At 37.6% G+C, this 18,680-nt stretch overlaps 1 protein-coding gene across 4 annotated transcripts in view; it reads right to left on the bottom strand.

The window, feature by feature from the left end:
* The window catches only part of CMSS1 (cms1 ribosomal small subunit homolog), a 231,314-nt gene that overhangs the window by 103,378 nt on the left and 109,256 nt on the right, over nt 1–18,680 (bottom strand). The window lies entirely within an intron of this gene.

The following is an 18,680-nucleotide window of genomic DNA, read 5'->3' as shown; positions in this document are numbered from 1 at the left end:
ACAGCCACCACGATCAGCATATCCTCAAATAGGAATGTACCTTTCAGACCTCCATTTCAATTCTTTGTTACAATAAATAGGCACCAAACTTGTAATTTCTTTTTTTAAATTTAAGACTGTCTTTGTGGACAGAAATATTATGACTGACCTCTATTAACTGCAAGAATTCAGAGCCATAGTCATTCCAATTCCCTTACATCCTCAGTGTGCAGCAACAGTTTTCTCAGGAAAAAAAAAAAAAAAAACAACAACCTTGTAACTATTTGGACATACTTCTGAAAGCAACAGCGAAAATTAAGAAAGCAGCCTTCCCAAAGAAGTATCTATTTTTGAAATGTGTGCTTTTAAAACACAATGCTTATGGAATGAACTACTTCAGTTCTCTTGTGTAAACTTGTACAGATTGTTTGCTATTGATCTTTTGAGTCATATTTTGGCAGCAAACTGGTATCCTTGCAGAAAATATAGGTACTGCAGAACAAGTGATGTAATCTACTTCTATACTTAATTTTTTTCCTTTTTTTTTTTTTAGTTAATATATATTTTAAAATAATCTGAACTGCATACTTCATTTTTTCTCCAGATTAGGAGCTTTATGATAGTGAAGACCTTCAGAGAAGACAGTTTGTCTGTAGGAGTGTGGCTCCTTTAAGTCACAGGACAGAACTCAGATCAAAGAAAGCAGTGTTTCTATCTGTACTCAAATGTAGGTCTATTAACTGTTTTCTTAATTGAATGATAAAAAGTGACTCTATAAAACCATTGCAAACCCTGATCTCAAGGAATTGAAACCTAGGGTTTTTTCACGGTGTATTGTTCTTTCCTCCCTGCCCCCAAGCTACTGTCCATTCAGAAAACAACACACAGAAGAGAAAAAAGAAAACTGCACTGTAGCAAGGCTATCCACATGGCCCAGGCTTGTGCTGTGTTTGCAGTATACATACATGCACTGCATGCTGATGTGGCCCAAAGCAGGGGCACAATGTCCAGGTTTCAGGTCCTTTGTGGAGTACGTAACACTGCATGGCAGTTGAACACAAGCAGGGTGAGAGAACATATGGAGGTGGGTAGCTGACAGAGTGAAACTAATGCAATACTCCAGACAGGTAATTAAAGCTGCGCTCAGCCTCAAACTCTCAACTATGGTAATTCTTTAACCAACAAAAGAGATTGCTAGGAAAGGACAACAGTGAGTGAGTGAAAGTACATAAGCAAGAGTGTGAGCAGGACATGGATCACAAGTGTTTTCCCTTTTCCTCATCTCAGGTTTCTCCCACTGAGAACCACTACCTAATGGCCTGAATCTCTTCTAAGCCTTGTTACTCTAAAAATAAGAACACAGACAAGGCCAGTACATAGAGACCAAGTAGAGGAATCAACCCTTTTAAATCCTAGATCAATGTTTTCTTACCTCTCTGAAGCAGTGATTGATGCCAGCTTTCTCACACTTTTTCCTCACTCTCATACCATCAAGTGTCACTACTTCTCTACCCTACTGTGCTTGTCATACTGCTTCCCACCTCTTCCTCAGTGCTACCTGAGATCCAGTTTCATGGGGAGCCGTAAAGATAAGGACAAACACCATACACCCAACTCTGGGCAACTAAAGGTTTGTCTCTAGAAGCACAGCATCTCAAGCTTTTCCTTTGAGAGATTCTCTTATGGTCTTTCAGATAGCATGGCAAAGAAGAAACACATTTTTGACTTAAGAAAAATTAAAATTAACACAGCTTACAGTGACTTTATTAGAGGCTGAAGCCCATGTAAAATTTTGTTTAAATAATAAGCAAGATATTTTTGCCTTACATTACACAAAAGGATCAGAGTAGATGACTCCAGAGGGTCCTTCTAACTAAGTTGTGACAATACATATGCTAGAGAATTTTAAAGATCAGGGTTATTTCCCAGTATGAATTACACTATTTCTTGTTTTAGTTTTGATCTTGTTAAACCAGACAAACCCCAAGGGATTATTATGCACATAGCAGCCCAGAGCCTGCCTTGTCCAAATAACATATGTTCTGACCAAGGAGATAGCAATACCTCTGTTTTCATTAATTCTCTATTAAGAATCACAGGATTCAAATTGTTGATTTCCAGCATTACCTCATGCTGGGCCTCTCACGGATTAATTAAAACTGTATATGTATAGGAAAAAGAATAAAAAAGCTGAACTGCAGTAGTTTGAACCAAGAGCGTCCCTGATAAAAGAAATGGGCTGTTGTTCCCAACTTCTTTCCATAGGTTGATTGTGAATTGTAACCAGACAAGATCTCCTTTTTCAAGCTTCCAGAATCTGGCAAACATGTCTACTGCACAGGAAGTCATATTTATAGTTGCATTACAACTTTCCACAATAAACCAATTCTCCTATAATCAGAAATTGTCTCTAGGCTTGCTAAATGAAAGATCTTTTCCCTTGAAATTGCAGCCTCTTAACAGAAAGCTTCCAAATCTACAGTTAGTAATGGCTGGGGAGAGAAATGCACAGTTCAGTACAGCCCCTACATCATTATTACACAGTAAAGACATAGCAGGCTTTTTTATTCCAAAATAGAATAAACAACTCTGAAATCCTGGTATTGCAATGTGTGTTAATTACTCTGTTGAGTTACCATTTAATTTTCAGTGTGTGTGGGTTTAGCTGACCTACTTTTTACTATCTAGCTTTAAATTCTTTTTGGATATAGACAAAGAGCTTCTACTATATAAGCCTTACTACAAACTTGGGCAGGGCCTTTAAGCATGCAGGTAAGAAATCTGAAGCAATACATTGCTTCATTTAAGAGAAATATATTTCAAACTTCTCCAAATTACTACAGGTGACAGTTAATAACTTGCTTGTACATTTTTACTATCATCCTTCATATAGAAAATTATTAAGAAAAACCCAAACACCTATTTGAAATTTTCAAATTCTCTTCCAGCAACTGTATCAGAGTATTTAAAAGCTACAACACTAGCTTTGGCCAAGAATTCCCCCTCTTCCCTTAAATACAGAGAAAAAGAATACCATTTTTTAAGGAATATAGAGAGATTAATACTTTACCCAAGCAGAAATTCTTCAAAACCAAGAAGTCAATGCAAAACTCATTCTTACCTAAAATTAGAAGAAAAGAGAGAGGAAAAGGTAAGAAAGACTAAGAATCATCCCTTGGAACATTACATCTTCAAAATAGAAAGAATTCCTGAACAAATCTAAAGTAAACAAGTTACACAAGAACAGGAAATTGCAATTTCTTTGAAACAGTAATTAACCTTGCGAGGGAAGCCACTACAAATATAAACAAATAAGTAATAAAGGAAACCATTTTAGCAGAGGGAAACCTGCCTTGGAGCAGCGTGACAAGGGAATATAAAAACACCTTGCCTGAATGGATTGGTCGCCAAAGAAAATTGGAGCAATTCTGTAGTAAGGATTATGCAGACACAAGCTTCAAATAGGCAATTTTCAAGGTTTCAAAGAGAAGGTTGGACCACAGAAATTCAGAAACTTTTAAATAAAGGACTCAAATTTAAACTGAATGTAATCTCATACTGTTGTCACACATAAAGAGGAGGATTTTGAAGGATATCTACCAGGCTAAATTGCTTTTCTAATCATAGTTTTCCATGCCCAATCCTTGTTATTTATAAATAACTACAGCTAAAGTAAGCACAAGCATCATGGTGACTATTTTGTTATATTATATGGCAATCAGAAATGAGAAAGATGAAAAATCAGAAACTTGAACTTTCATCAGAAGCTGGTGTTTTCAAAAATTTGCCTAAGGAACATGCCTACAGAATTGAAAACAGACCTAACATTCAGAATGTAAAATCATTACTTTTAGATAAAAACTAATTCTCAAATCTGAAGTATTTTTTACTTTCATTGCTTGCATTTCTTACATAGCTGCAAGTGAGCAGCAGTCCTCTTCCATTTATTCTGGTGGAAGAAAAGAAGTTCATAGTGGTGTAAGAAAGTTATAAATAAAATAAATACCAAAAACAGAAACATTTTTTATTTCAGATTTTAAGTCAACTATCTGCAAGAAACAGCATTTCAGACTCTCCTTATTTGTTCTTGTTTATTACATTGGCGCCCTTTGTGGCTTCTTGTATTTTAGCAACTGGAACATACACAGTAAAGCTAGCAACACAACAGAAGTTTAGCAAAGGCAGACATAATTTGATTTTAAAAAAACACCACAGAAAAGAGCAAGAAGCTCTACAAACAGTGGAACCAATGTGGTTTGACTTCCCATTAATTTGTGTCTTATGGGGATTTGAAAAAATCTAAGTAGGTCCACAAGCTCGCACCAAGATCCCTCTCTCCTACCTGGGAAGCCACTGGAATGAAATTTGCTAAAACTTATTATCATCAAAATCTGTTTCTCAGCTGGTCCATCCCCAACACAGGGAATGATTGTCTGAAAAACAGATAAAAGTCCTTCTTCCCTAGAACAACAGGTCAGTGACAGAAGTATCAGAACCAATACTTTTAAACAGGTTCATTCCATTTTCACTTAGTGGTATTCAACTAGGAAAACAAATTATCTTCATATCTGAACCAGCTTCTAAAACACTATAGCGGTGTTAAGTTTTGTGACTAGTTATCTTTTTCAAGCATTTAGGAGACTCACTACAAGAGAAAAACCTTTATATGATATTTAAACAAATCCCCAGTCAGCACATTCCAATATTTACAAACAAGGGGAGTTAATAAATTCAGAAATGGAAAATATTTGTTATAGAGATTGAAAAGACAAATACACCACCTATGCCTCATTACCCGCACAAAGTGAGTTTTTTCCTACCTCTCCTAAAGAGATTTGGGAAATGGAAATTTCCAGTGCTAGAGAAGTGGCAGAAAATAACATATACAAATTAAAAATGTCACAGGGTTGCACTCAGGAAGCTTAAGAGGTTATCTCTGGAAACACCTTCTCAAATGGAAAAATGGTAGAGGCAGCAGTCATGGGAGATGAGGGAAAATCACGGCTATCTAAAAACAAGACAAACTCAGCAAACCCCGGGAGGAAATTTAGAACAGGAACGAAGGAAGATCTCTGATGGTAACATTATGCATTTTTCTCATGCTGTTAAACCAAAGAGCAAGAGGGCACTGAGAAACCCTCTGACTTCCCCTGCCACTATCTACCTGCAGGAGCTCAGACTAAGGCTCCCACAGTGAGCCAGAAGCCAGGCAGCAACAACCCTGAAAGGGTTCAGAACTACAGGCAGGCCACCAACAAACCTTCTTCTTTGCTTCGAAGAAACACCTGACTGACAAAGAGTCTCAAACGAAATGCAAGAAATCCCATCACAGAGGTGCTGTCCAGGCCCTTCTCAAAAGCCAGAGGAGCCAAAGAAAGGCTCTAGGCACAGACCTCTGCACTGCTGATCCACTGCATCACAAGCATGGACCACCTCTCTTTGACAAGCGATGCCTTCATGGCACAACCTTGAAGCATCAAGTTCTCTTGAAGATCATAGTTCTCTTCAATTCCACTTGTACTACTCAAGGGTGGCGTTTTTGTTTGTTTTGTTTACTTGGGCTTTTTTTTTTTTTTTGAGTTTTTGTTTTGTTGTGAGTTTGTTTGTGTTTTTAAAATTTATTTTGTTTTTCAACCCTGAGATTCTCCATATCTTTTCGGGATCCTGTAATGTGAAATTGTTGAACTGATGAATGGATACCAGGAACATCCAAAACCTGAGAGCAGATTGGAAAATGTATTTCTATGCACTCTCCCTGGAAGATAAGATACCAACACACAAGTGCAATAATTTGCTGCAGGCTTCCTATAATGCTTGTACTAGCAAAGGCCACTGGAAGAAAGGCATACACAGCAAAAATAAAATACTAAATCTTCATTGTTTTGGAAACTTCAAAGGACTTTTTCTGAACATGTAAGACTCTGATGTCGTCCTTTTGCATCACCCTATGCATGGTGATCTTTGGCCAAACAGAAAATAACAACTACTGAAATACCTGGATGACCCTAGCAAGCTTTTGAGAAAGGTACCTAACTGCACACAGAAACACGTGGTGGATGACCTTGGTGTTATCAGACAAGGTCTCTGAAGTTTGACAACACACCACAAATGCCAAACAAAGAACATGTGCAAAAGGCACACTACTCCTTAGATAAACCTAGATTTAAGTAGCCCAATAAAAAAGACTGAGCTACAGTTATAGCCATTTAACCCACTTAGTTATTTTGGCTTGATACACTTGTTATCTGGCTACCTGAGCCAGGACACTGCTGCCAACATCTGTTTCCTGCCTCTCAGGTCCTTCCTCAATCAGAGCTTCCTCTGGATTTGTGGGCTTGCCTGAGCCAAGGAGCCAGACAGAGCTTGCTCTCTCTCTTTCTCTCCAGGGCTGTTGGCTGCTTTGTGCAGCAAAAGGCAACCACAACCTGATGAACTGGAGGGTGGTGATGTCCTGCCTCATAAACCTGCACAAGTGAAGGTGCAAGTTTTACAGAACAGAACAGTTACTTTTTACTTTTTACACTTCTACTTCATTCTGTGCCTTTCAATTAAAAAAAAAGAAACAAAAAAAAAAAAAAAAAAAAAAAAAAAACTCAAAAAAACCCACCAACATTTTAAATCCTTTTTTGATTCATTTTCTAGTTGCAAGCATGAAAGAAGAGGGGTTTGGTCAAAAAGCAAAAAATCAGTTCTACAGCCAAGGCACTGGCTATTTCACCAGAAGAAAACAAAGGCCAGAAATACCATTTCACTGCTCAAACTGAAAGACAGATTCTAGAAACATGGCTTACATAAAGGCACGTGTCAAACTATATGCTTATTTTTTGCCTAAACACTGACTCACTGAATAAAATCTAGGGTACTCTTTTATGTAAACAGTTCCTTTAAAAGCAGGAAAATTAAATACAGACAACATTTAGCTGAACATGAACTTTTGCTATCCCCATTTAGGCATTTGAGTAATTATAATCGCTAACTCCATTAGCATATGCTGCAATGTAGGTAAAAAGTGTGCACATTGCATTGGAGAACTTTTAGATATTTTAATGATATGTTTACAATAAGAATTTACTCATCTGGTGCATCCTTTCAGATTAACAGATCATAGGATGTTTGTTTTCCTTTAAGATATGTTTGCAAAATGTAATCAGAGTGCACATAAAGTTTTATGTCAAGCATCAGTATAGCCTTTATTAGAAGTAATTGAGCTTTTTATAACTGAGCTGGGTTGTTTTGGGGTTTTTTCTAGCTAATTATTCACTTTAACCATTCTTTTCTCTTAAGGCAATATTATTTCCAAGAAATGCCACTTTTCCACTTATCAAGGTTGTTTACATTCTACACAAATGTTATGCTCTCAAGCTTTCCTTTTTGAAAATTTCAAAAAGTAAAGGGAATGATGCTGTGCTTGTAAAAATATTCTTTAGTAACAGAATGAGTCTCAAGGCATTTTAGGTTTCCCACAAGACATTTTTCTGTCTATCATTTTAGAACTTTTTCCCATACATTGTGCTCCTGATATAGGCTTTGGCAGGTTGCGAGATATGAGCTGGCTGGAAAATGATAGCCTGCTTTCAGCATATTCTTGTGCAGTTAAACATTAAGCTCTTTTTGCACAAGATAATTCAGACAGCAGCTCACACAGAGAAAAGGCGACAGTTTCAGCTGAGGAAAGCTGAAGTCCTGAAATACTTTGTGACAGTTCTACAGAGAAAACAAAGCAATCTTGAAAAAATAATCAGCATTACTTGAAAATTCCACACTGACTTAATTCTGGTCTTTTAAAAGAGACTTGAGAACATGTGACAGTTAAAGGACACACATACACAAACAGCAGAACACATATTGTCTGCACGTACATTGAGCCAGCCCTCACTAAGGAAATGACCAAGGCTTCAAAGTCTATCAGAGAACATGCTTGTGTTTTCATATCAGTAAGATGAATTTCCCAAATGCTTCATTAAGGAATCAATAGGTGAACTAAATTTGATGGGAACTCTTGCACCTGCAGCCCAAGGAAGTTTCAAAAGCCAGAGAGAGCAGCACAAACTTGCTGTTTGTATTTTGTAAGCTTTTATCCATACAAATACACAAGAAGAAACAGGAGACAGATGGCAACTGACTCACGGTCCTATTTCAAAGCTCATTAATGTCAAAACACTATCACTGTTAAACCCGTGAACGTGAAAAAGACTTCAGTTGATAAAAATCAGAATTCATGTAAGGACAGAGAAAGTTTCTAAAGCTGTCTGGATCACAGATATCTAATGGCACTTTTCATTTAGACTTATGGTCAGCTATCTGCAAGAAGTGTATTGAATGTTTCATAAACAGTTTAAAACAAAAGTGCTTCTAATCAGATCTGGCAGGAAAGGGAGAAATGCATACATAGAATGAGGTAAGTGTGATCTTGCCCAGCTGAAGAACAGGGAATGGCAGAGCTTCAGGCCATGACTCACACAGACACTAAACAGTAGAGAGCTACAGATAATTCTCAGGTAAACTTTGCATGAGCCACTACGTCATCCTTCTCTACCCTTCCTGCATTAATCATGTCATTAGTAACCTGACGCAGCCCAAGAAGAATGTCTGATTTACAGGGAGCAGAGCAATGCTAACAGAACAACCCCTTTGGCAGGTCAAAAAAAGGAAAGACCAACCTAAATTTCATTTTAGTTTGAACCACACCCTAAAAGAACATGGAAACTAGGAAAAAGGAAAAACAAAAAAGGTACCTTCCCACCATGAGATTACATACTTCATTAAAAATTCCTGATGAACCAGTTAAGAGTACAAATACGAAGGATTTGCAAGAGTGCACAGATAAAAATCCAGTCCAAACATGTACCTAAACAAAGCAAAGGGGGTGGGGGGGAAACCCCCAAGCTTTCTTTTGAAGTTTTCACCACAGTTACATAATTTCCATTTTAGTCTAGATGTTTTTAAACATCTTTTATAGTGTACAGTTGAGAACTAATTGTATGATGAGTACAAAGTGTACTGTTAGGCAAGATTCATGTCTCAGCCAGGTATCTTGGTTACTCCACAAAATAAAAAAAGGATTAGGGGAATCACTGGGGCAAGCGAAAAATGGAAAATTTACAATTTCTTTTAAAAATTATTGCTCAGTCTGAACTGATAGCAGTCATTTCGATAAATGTGGCTATAATCTACATTATTGTATATGGCTATTTCACCTTAAATATCCTGTAAAAGTAATTATCTCTTGAAGGAAGGGCAGATCACTACCATTCACTCCGAAGCAAATAAAAAAACCCTGCAGATTACCTTAAAAGCAGAATGGAATTATCCTTAGTTTCTTGAAACAAACAAAACTGTCACCCAAAACAAGGTGTGCAGGTAGTAGCAGCCACTGTGTTAAAACTCAAGTCCACAAAAACCATTTAATAGTAGCAATTTCCAGAAGAGCCCCACAGAAAATGTGTGCTTAACTCTAAGTGTATGGCAAACCCACTTCTTATGATGGTATTTTGATCAGTTTCTCACAGCTTCCTCTGTTTCTAAGTCTTCCTAAGTAGACTATTTTCTTGATGCTTCCTTCCCACTGAACACTCCTTTTTCCCTCACTTTCCTCTCATTTTATCTTAGCAACAATTCTGTGAACTGCCAAATTAATTTCTTACCTTCATGACTTTGAAGCACAGGGCTGCAGGTCTACTTTCTATCTTAAAGCAAAGCCCTAGAAATTGAAATCTCCTTTGTCTTTGACCCTCTACAAGAGCTGAGCTGAAGTAGCTGAAATGTGTTACCTCAGTTAAAACCAGCTAAATATTTTGTTCCTACTCATTATTAATGGCATCCTTTTTTCAATATTAAAAGTAGCGTACAAAATATGACCAACTGTACAGCTAAAATGGTAGCACAATAATCACAATATTAGTGGAAAGCAAAATAACAAAGAAAATGCACTTATCTTCTCAAACCAGTTTGGAAAGCTTCTCCATCATGCCATGACACTAGCTCTAAATCTCTTAATGTAAATTTTAAAAGAGATGTTTTGAAGGTTTTCTAGACTTATGTAAATGGCATGTCCCTTTCCTGGCTTCTTACTTTAAAGCTAACAGTAACTTGAGAGAAGCAAAAAATTCTTTTGTCTCTGGTAGTTGTTCAATGTCACGTGCTGCAAAACACAGATAACCCCAAATCTTAAATTGACAGTAATCTGCCTTACAACTATTCCCTTTGTCATCACTCTTTCTGAAGGTCAGGTAAAGACTATGTGGACACAGTGAAACAACTCTCAGAAGAGTGTCTACATTGATAAACAGGGCTTGCCAGAAAACAGTAGGTGTTTGTGCTTCATTCAGCAGAAGTGCTAAGGACAGTTTCACAACTTAGGTTTATTTTGGGAGGAGTGGGGATATCTGGCTTGTCTTTTTTAATTTAAGACTTGAAATCAAAGAAAAGATTTAGAGATACAATGCCAAGAGCTTAATGAATATTCTGTAGTGTATATAAGCACCCTGGGGAAAACCTGCACTCAGATAAACAAGAGATTCCATCTTCCCCTGCCCTGAGGAATATAAACCAGGCTCACAGTTTACACCTAATTCAATAGTGGCTTTCAAAACAAACATATTTCAGACATATCTAGCAAATACTCCTCACTCTGCATCCAAAACTTTCTCTTGGAAACAAAAGGCCTCTTCCTTGACAAAGATTTCACGGGTCTCTTCCAAATCTGCCAACAGCTTGCATTACATAGTGCACCTAAAAATTTTAAACTGACCTTTGTCCCCTCTGAGAAAGCTGTCTGTTCTAAATGGCCCACACACACTCAGCAGAAAGCCAAAGCTCACAGAGACTCTTTCAAACATGTTAGGTATCTGTCCCATGGGGAGAGCCTGTGCATGCCTCCACACACACACAAAAGGGTGAGAAGAGCTTTCTGCAGTGCTGAATATCCCACAGCACATATCTGGGTCCTTAGAGGCTTCTCCTACACCTTCCTCTGTGGCACTGCTTCCTTTGCCAGTTCAGGCTGCTGAATGGCAAGGAGAAGGAGCACTCACAGCCCTCTGAGGCTGCACACCTACTGAAGTGAGACTGAAAGCTGCACTTTGCCAAAGGGAACAATGAAGCGGAGCTTGCATGGCTATTATATAGCCCTTGCAAACACACAGAGTTTTCTGCTGGTGGGAAATGAATTTTACGCCTTCTGCCAACTTAAAAATCTATCCCTAGTGAAGAAAAACAAAACCAAAGAAACAAAGCAGACAATGGCTACAGAGACTCCAGAGGAACGTAATGACTGTAACAAAAGGCAACAGCAGTAGTGTGACAAGGGTTTATTAATGGGTCAAAAAACAAGCTCAAATGACTCAGACACAGAATCAAATCCCAGCAGGATTTCCTTAAATCTCCTTCAGACACTGCAAGCCTTCATGCAGTTTGTATTTAAGTTCTCTTGGGATCGGTAAAAAGAAGGCTCTATCTGGTCTTTCACCTCTTGATCAGAAGGATGCCTTACCAAAACAGGGCAGCATCACTACCCCCTTTACCAGAGCAGAAACAGGCTCAGAAGAGTCAAATGGTACCCTCTGAAAGCAGGACAGAGAGTAAAAGCAGAGCAGACACAACTGCCACAGGTGCAATGCAAATGGTTTTCTTGAAGTGTTTATAAGAATTCTGTAAGAAAACTCTCAAGAGGGTTTGTGCAACTAGTACTCAAAAAGCACATAAATAGGCTGTAAGTGTGGAGACAGGCGACAACAGTGGAGAGATTTATGTATTTTATCCCATTCATTAAGGAAGGCATGTCTAACCACCCTAAACTACAGCCTTGCTCTTAGGAAACACTAACTACCCTTGCCACTATCAGGACTTTCATGTACCCTATGAATACTTTAGTATTTCCTTTTGGGTCTTAATTCACATGTAGGTGTCATTCAAAGTACGCAAGGGAGAGCAGGGTGTTGTGATTTTGATCATTTCTACGTTTCACAGGTAGCTACTCACAAAATTGATACCTTTAACTCATCTATGCCAGGCCTTATCTCAATTATCCAATTAAAAAAAGGTGAACATGAAGGTAAAAACATTAATTTAACAAAAAATCTCAATTGCTTGGATTTTTAAAAAACCTCACCAAATCAATTCAGAAATCCTGCCCTTTTCACCAACGAATCTGCAGATTTTTAAACAAAGCTTTCTAAGCAGTAAGCCAATATATTCCTTGACGTTCTGTGTGCACCATGGAAGAGCCTTTTATGAAGACAATCATAATAGCCTGGTTTTAGTTTCTTTCAGAATACCAAGACAAGTGCCAAATTCTTCTATACATTTGATGAGGAGGTAAATGCTTCATATGCATGTGAAAAGATGCAGGAGAAAGATAAGAATACACTGAGCTCAAAAAGAGAAAGTCACAGAACTGGCTTGAATTACGGACTGAACAGAAACAAAATCCACTTTTATTGGTCAAAACCAACCCAAAATATATTTTGAAGAAAAATAAAAAAAACCAAAACCTTAAATAACATATTTTTTACATCACTGTTACAAGAAAACACATTATTTAAGTTGCTTGTGGTAGATCTCCTTGAAAAGCCAAGGAGACAGACTAATGGATTGACATAATTTCTCATACCTTTCATTGCTATATAATTTTGTAAGGTGAATAATTACAATGAATCTCACATAAGTTTTTTGTTTTAACCAACAATTAGTAAAACAAGATTATAGTTTCATCTCCCTCCTGTGTCTGAATCAGTAACTGTTTGGTAATTACAAAAACTTTCTCCCTTTTCACTTTGAGAATGAATTCCCTGCTTCACTGTCAAAAATTCAGAATTTAAACAAGAAAGCCACTACAGATCCAAAATTTTGTGCCTCTAGCATTTAAAAGCAAAGACAAATAAAATGTAAGTGACAACACAGGTCATCTGTAATTTTAAAAACTCAAACATGTTTCTTTTGTTAAAAGGTGTTATTGCAGCCTTTCTGGTATTTGTTATCTTATTAAAATAGCCAATAAAAAGTGATCAAAAGGCACATTACCTGAAAAAGTTTGAGGCAGACAATCATGGGATTACTTAAGATTACCTGACATTGACATGGAGACAATTCATCACATCCAGAAAGCAGTGGGAAATCAACATAGACTAGTAGAACTTTAGAAATCTAAGTGTTCAAGAAACAGTTATCCAGAGCACATGAGCTAACCCAGACTAACTGGTGCCTTCTCCCTCTACTCTGTCATCACCCATCAGTAATAGATGGTTTAATAGTAGAGATGTATTATGCGGTTTTTCACTCTTGGCAATAACTTCCAGGAACAGCAGACAAATCTAAACTATAATTCAGTTTGAAACAACTGTGTGTATATATCAAATGAGTTGATACCAGCAAACAACAAAAAATATACAGGTCTTCCTGTATCTAAATAATCCCATTTTCCTTCCCTTTCTTTTCTGTAATATCGTTGGATCATCTTCTAAAAACACAGATCATACTTATTGTATTCCTCAGCATGTAGCAGGGCTGAGTTCAGTTGCACTCAGGTGTTCCATCCACTACCTGCCTTTATCTCCTCATGCACCTCACCTGAGGTCCTAGGTCACATCTCTATAAAAAAGCCCAACCTCTGCTATTATACCATTCAGCATCCCCATGATCCCTGGCCATGAGCTGCACTTTTCAAAGGGTCACTTTTCAGTGACCCTGCTTCACAAACAGGCAAATTTCCAAGGAGGAAATTACTACATGAGTTCCAGGAGCTAGAGTTTGTTCACTCCCTACCAACATAAATTAATATTTTTTTAAACTATAGAAGAATATGGGGGAAAAAGTACAGAAGAATGAAGTTTTTACATAAAACAAAGAGCAGAGGCTAAATAGCAGTGCTTTATTTTAATATTTCTACAGGCATCTGCTAGACTTCATTTCAGTTAATCATATTACTCATGTGCAACATTTTAAATGGTAGAATCTTTACTGGATCAAGTCTAACTCTTAATAAATTATTTCATAAAAATCTATCAAGCTAATGCTGAAATAAGAACCTCTGCAATCTAAAGAAAAAATCTCTTAAGCAAGATTTACTTAAGCTTGTTAATAATCATTTACGTTTGATTTTTACTGCAGATTCATAATATAAGAGGCACAATTCTGGAGACAACTAAGAGGAAATTTAGGGGAAATATCCCTAACTATCAGCAGAAGAGCTCTGAACCGGTAGGAATTATTTTTATTTGCATGCTTTTACATGGGTACTTCTAAAAATATAAATAAAATACAAGCTTTCTCATGTCTGGACTTTTCAGTACAATGAAAATAATAAGAACCTGTATATACAGAACACTTTTTGCAGGTAACTTGGTAGATGGACTAGTGAAAAATGTTAAATATTTAAAAAGCCAAATCTTTTAAACTGTAAATCAGAGAATGCATAAGGGGAATAATGAGATTTTCTTCTGCTTACTAAGGAACTCAGTTGACTAAATTAGTGAAAAGCACATTAGATATCAAATCAGTCTTTGAGCATAAAGTAAATGGGAAAATATATGTAGATTTGTATTCCTACTTTACCACTTTTTCAAGTCAAAGATACCCCTTAAAATAGTAAACAAAACTATCAAAAATTATGTGAAGCCCCCACATGTTTAGCAAGTAGGTTCATACAGCCAGCAATATCATTATATTAAATACATACAGTGGTTACCAGAACTACTTTTGCCATTTGTACATTAGAGCAACAAGCAATGTTTTTTCTGGACTGAAATGATGTTTCTGTAAACATATCCTGGAATTTCACTGTTTCATTTAAATTAATATGGATCTTATGGTACGTGGCCCTGGGAGAAAGGATATTTCTGATGTCTTTGCATGAAACACACACCTTTCTGAAACACTTCCCGTCTTGCACCCATTTTTGGATTTTATCACTGTTGTCTGACAAGAATGAGGTCAGCTAGGATTTGTAGCAATACTTTACAGCAGCAGTCCGGCATTTCTTTGAAACTCCACAAGCCCTTAACTCCTTAACTGCCTCACCAAAACAGACACTGAAGTCTTGCAGGAACTCTGGAAGAATAATGACTTTTCAGGGTGCTGAGTAGTCTCAAAGGGTTTAACAGAGGGAAGTAAAAGACTGAGCTTTTCCGGTGAGCAAAATGAGCAAGATCATGAAGAGGGATGAGAACTTAGGAAGTGATACCACCTCTATGGCAGCCAGGGATGGGGAGGCAAGACAACATGATATATACAGAATGAAGAGACATACTGTGTTTGAAAAACAGCAGAGAGACACCCAGGTTTAAAACAATCAGGTTTATCAGCATTCTCCCACAGAGAGCCACTTGGCTGACTCTCCACAAATAAAACAGTCCATTTGTTCAGTAGCACCAATAAAGCTGCACTAAAATTGTATAAGCAGCAAAGAGTACTCTGAATTTGCACAGAACTTAGTTATAGGGTTACACAACAAACTTCCATGCCCAATACGCTCACAAAACTTCCTGATGTTTTAAAGCTAGCTGTCTCAGGTCAGGCTGACTGTCAGAAACCTTTTAAATTCATATAGGAAGCAGCATTCACACAATCACTAGCATGAGCTCAGTGCATTAATGAATCTCTCAGTAGCAAAAAATTATTTGATCTGTACCAATCATGCCCATATTTCAACTAAACAAGCCAAAATCTGCACCCATGTTACACTGGCTGTGGGAGGGCAGACAGAGCCACAAAGATACAGTATGGTATCTGGCATACAAGCTTTACTTGTATAAAAGGGAATTATTTTTAAGTTCCACTCCTCCTCCACTCAAGTAAATGTACTTGCTCTCAGTTTCCTGAACTGCACTGGCCAGGGCTTCCCTTGGAGCAGCTTTAAGATGATACAAACTTACTATGTCACCAAACCCAAGTTTCTCTGCTTTGTTGGTTTTCCACACCTTGTGTAAGAGCTGTGGAGGAGATGAGAACAGTTCTACGCCACCCCACAATCTCTCCAATTCAGGCATTAGAAAAGGCTCTGAGAGAACAGCAGCTAGGAGTGCAGAGTACATGTTAAAAATGCTCAGCTATAAGACTGGTGAGAGACTGTGATCATGCGGCACAAATATCCTGATAAAAGAGATAGCCACAGCTTCTTACTTTCCTTTTTCACTGTGTTTACAGGTGTTGCACGCATCTTCCCCCTTTATGTACAGTGATCCTAGTTTGCAGCTTCTTCCAAGAATACTGTGATGACTTCATGATTTAAACCATAATTTAGTTACAGTATTAAGGTTGGCATAGTTTTAAAAGACCAGCATTCCTCCCTAGGTTACATATGGCTCACACTTTGCAGGGTTTTGGCAGCAAGTGACTTAGCTCATCTGTTATCAGACTGTGAAACACTTCAGAATGTACAACAGACCTAAGAAAGCGTTTACAAACTCGACTTGTGGGGGAGAAAAAGATTTAGAACCAAATCTTTCACAAAACTGATTCAATGTTACAAAAGTCTCTGTATACCTCTGGCAGCTTCTGTTCCCACCCTAGGCAGGGCGTACCCACATTAATGTGTGTTATACGTGTGTGTGCAGGTCTGCAGGACAGCCTCCACGCTGCCTTCCAAATGGCAGCTTTTCAAGAAGCAGCTGCCACTGTGCACCGTCTTGTGTAGAGCAGCTCAAGTTAAAAGCTGAGAAGCAAGTCAACACATAAGAAATTAGTTCAGCAAACCAAGAAAAAGAATGAAAAAGTAAGCAATTTCCAATCACTTCTCCTGGCCCATGAATTAAATGAACAAATGCTTAGGAAGAAAATAACATTCAAATGAATGTTCCTTGTCCTATCACGACAGTTCCTGATGAATTTAGTTACAATAATTTAATTTTATTATACATAATTGAAAGACAAAATAGAGGGAACCAATTAAATTATAATAGACCAGAAATATTTTGGGGTTTGAAACAATTGCAAAAGCTTACATGTTCCTGGAGACTCATACAACAATTCAAATTAGTTTGTCTTGGGTATCTAACAGTCCAAATACAAGCAAATATATTCTTTGGGGGAAATTATCTTTGATGATATGGGGAAAAACTTACAGGCAATCTTACAAGCAGGTTACATGATTAATTTTAGCTTTTGCTTACTGATGAATCATTGAGTTCACCTTAGTCTAGCTTTAAGTGCCTATAATTGGCCATTTCATAAGCCTATTGTGAGGCTTATGCACAAGTACCCTAGTGTTAAAGGGGAGACGGGTGGAAGAGAGGACAACATGGGAAACCAGTTAGGGAGGCTTTGTGTGAAAACCCAGTCTGAGAGACACAAAAGAAAATGCAATAAAAGAAACTCTAAGAGCTCCAGCTGCTTTACCTGATACATGCAGGTTGATTTAAAACATTCACAGCAGCCCTCAGCAAAGTGTCACCTATCCTAAGAGACTTGTAGTTTGAGGCATGTGAATGTTCACTGGTTCATTCAGTTGAACAAAAGCAGACAGGAGCAAGAAGGAAGCCTGAATGATTTTGCCAAAACTAACAGGAAAGCAGCCCCTGACAGTTTTGGTGTGGACACTGCTCTGGAAATATAAGAACCAGGAAATATAAATAAGGGGGAAAAATTCACGAAGTCTTATGAGGACTGCAAAATAATTTCCACAGGAATGCAGAGGAAGTCTCATCCCTTGTAATACCTTAAACTAGATGGAACAAAATAGTGGAAACTAACCTAAGGAAAAAGCTAGTACTGGCAAGTAGACAGGCTATATGGAAGACATTTTTTTTCTTGTATCTCTGACTTCTGTTAACATTTTTGTGGCTCTTGAGATAGCAAGGTAGGAGCTCTGGTTTTCACTCACTAAACACAAGCCAAGAGCCTCCCACAGTTCCATTTGGTAACTTCAGCTTAACATGCTCAAATATACACAGACTTCTGACAATGATTCAATTTCCCACTCAAACATAAACTATGCCAAAAAACACCCAAGATTATTTCAACTAATAAACAGTTGGTTAAAAAACATGTCAAATCAACTTGGTCCTTACATCAATTTAAAAGCCTCTTACCACAATCATTGCCTGAACCATAGTGGGCTGCAGGAAGCACCAAAAGAAAACAGTGAATGATAACATTCTCACAGTTTTCCTCTGACAGTCATCACTTCTGTGGCTGCACAAAATTTAGGACCCTGCACTTGGAAGTGTGATTCTCCTGCACTTGGCTTGCACTGTAAAATCGTTTAAGGATGCCAACGTCTTGACTCCTGAACACTAGGATTTGGGATACTGTGCTAAAATTTAGTTATTAAAACCAAATAGATCAAAGTCCTGTATCCTATAATGGTGCATAGTTTCAAAACCCTCTCAAAAAGCTGACCTCTGATTTAATCTTCTTAGGCACCTCTTCACAAGAAATACAATACTTGAAAATACACTGTTACTCCATCTTAATACAGATGCTGTTCAGTAGCATATTTTTTCTTTGTAAAAAAGTGGCATTTGAATTTCAGATTTTTCCAAATTCCATCCAACTCCCCTACTAAGTTTGTATGTTGAGTATTAAAAAGACAGCCAAAGCAAAAAATAAAAACAAAAATTTCAACACAGGGACACAAATGAAGTGCAAGGTAACTTGTGATATGCTGGATTTATAGCTCCTGAAACTGTATTCTCCAAATGGTTATTCTTTCCAAATTTTCACAGTAGTGCAGAAGGCATATCTAGTATGATTAGCTCTTACCCAAG

Source organism: Anomalospiza imberbis, chromosome 2 (genome assembly GCF_031753505.1).
Source record: "Anomalospiza imberbis isolate Cuckoo-Finch-1a 21T00152 chromosome 2, ASM3175350v1, whole genome shotgun sequence".
Lineage (NCBI taxonomy): Eukaryota > Metazoa > Chordata > Aves > Passeriformes > Viduidae > Anomalospiza > Anomalospiza imberbis.
Note: the sequence above shows the minus strand (reverse complement) of the source record. Positions and strands in the feature narration are given on the sequence as shown.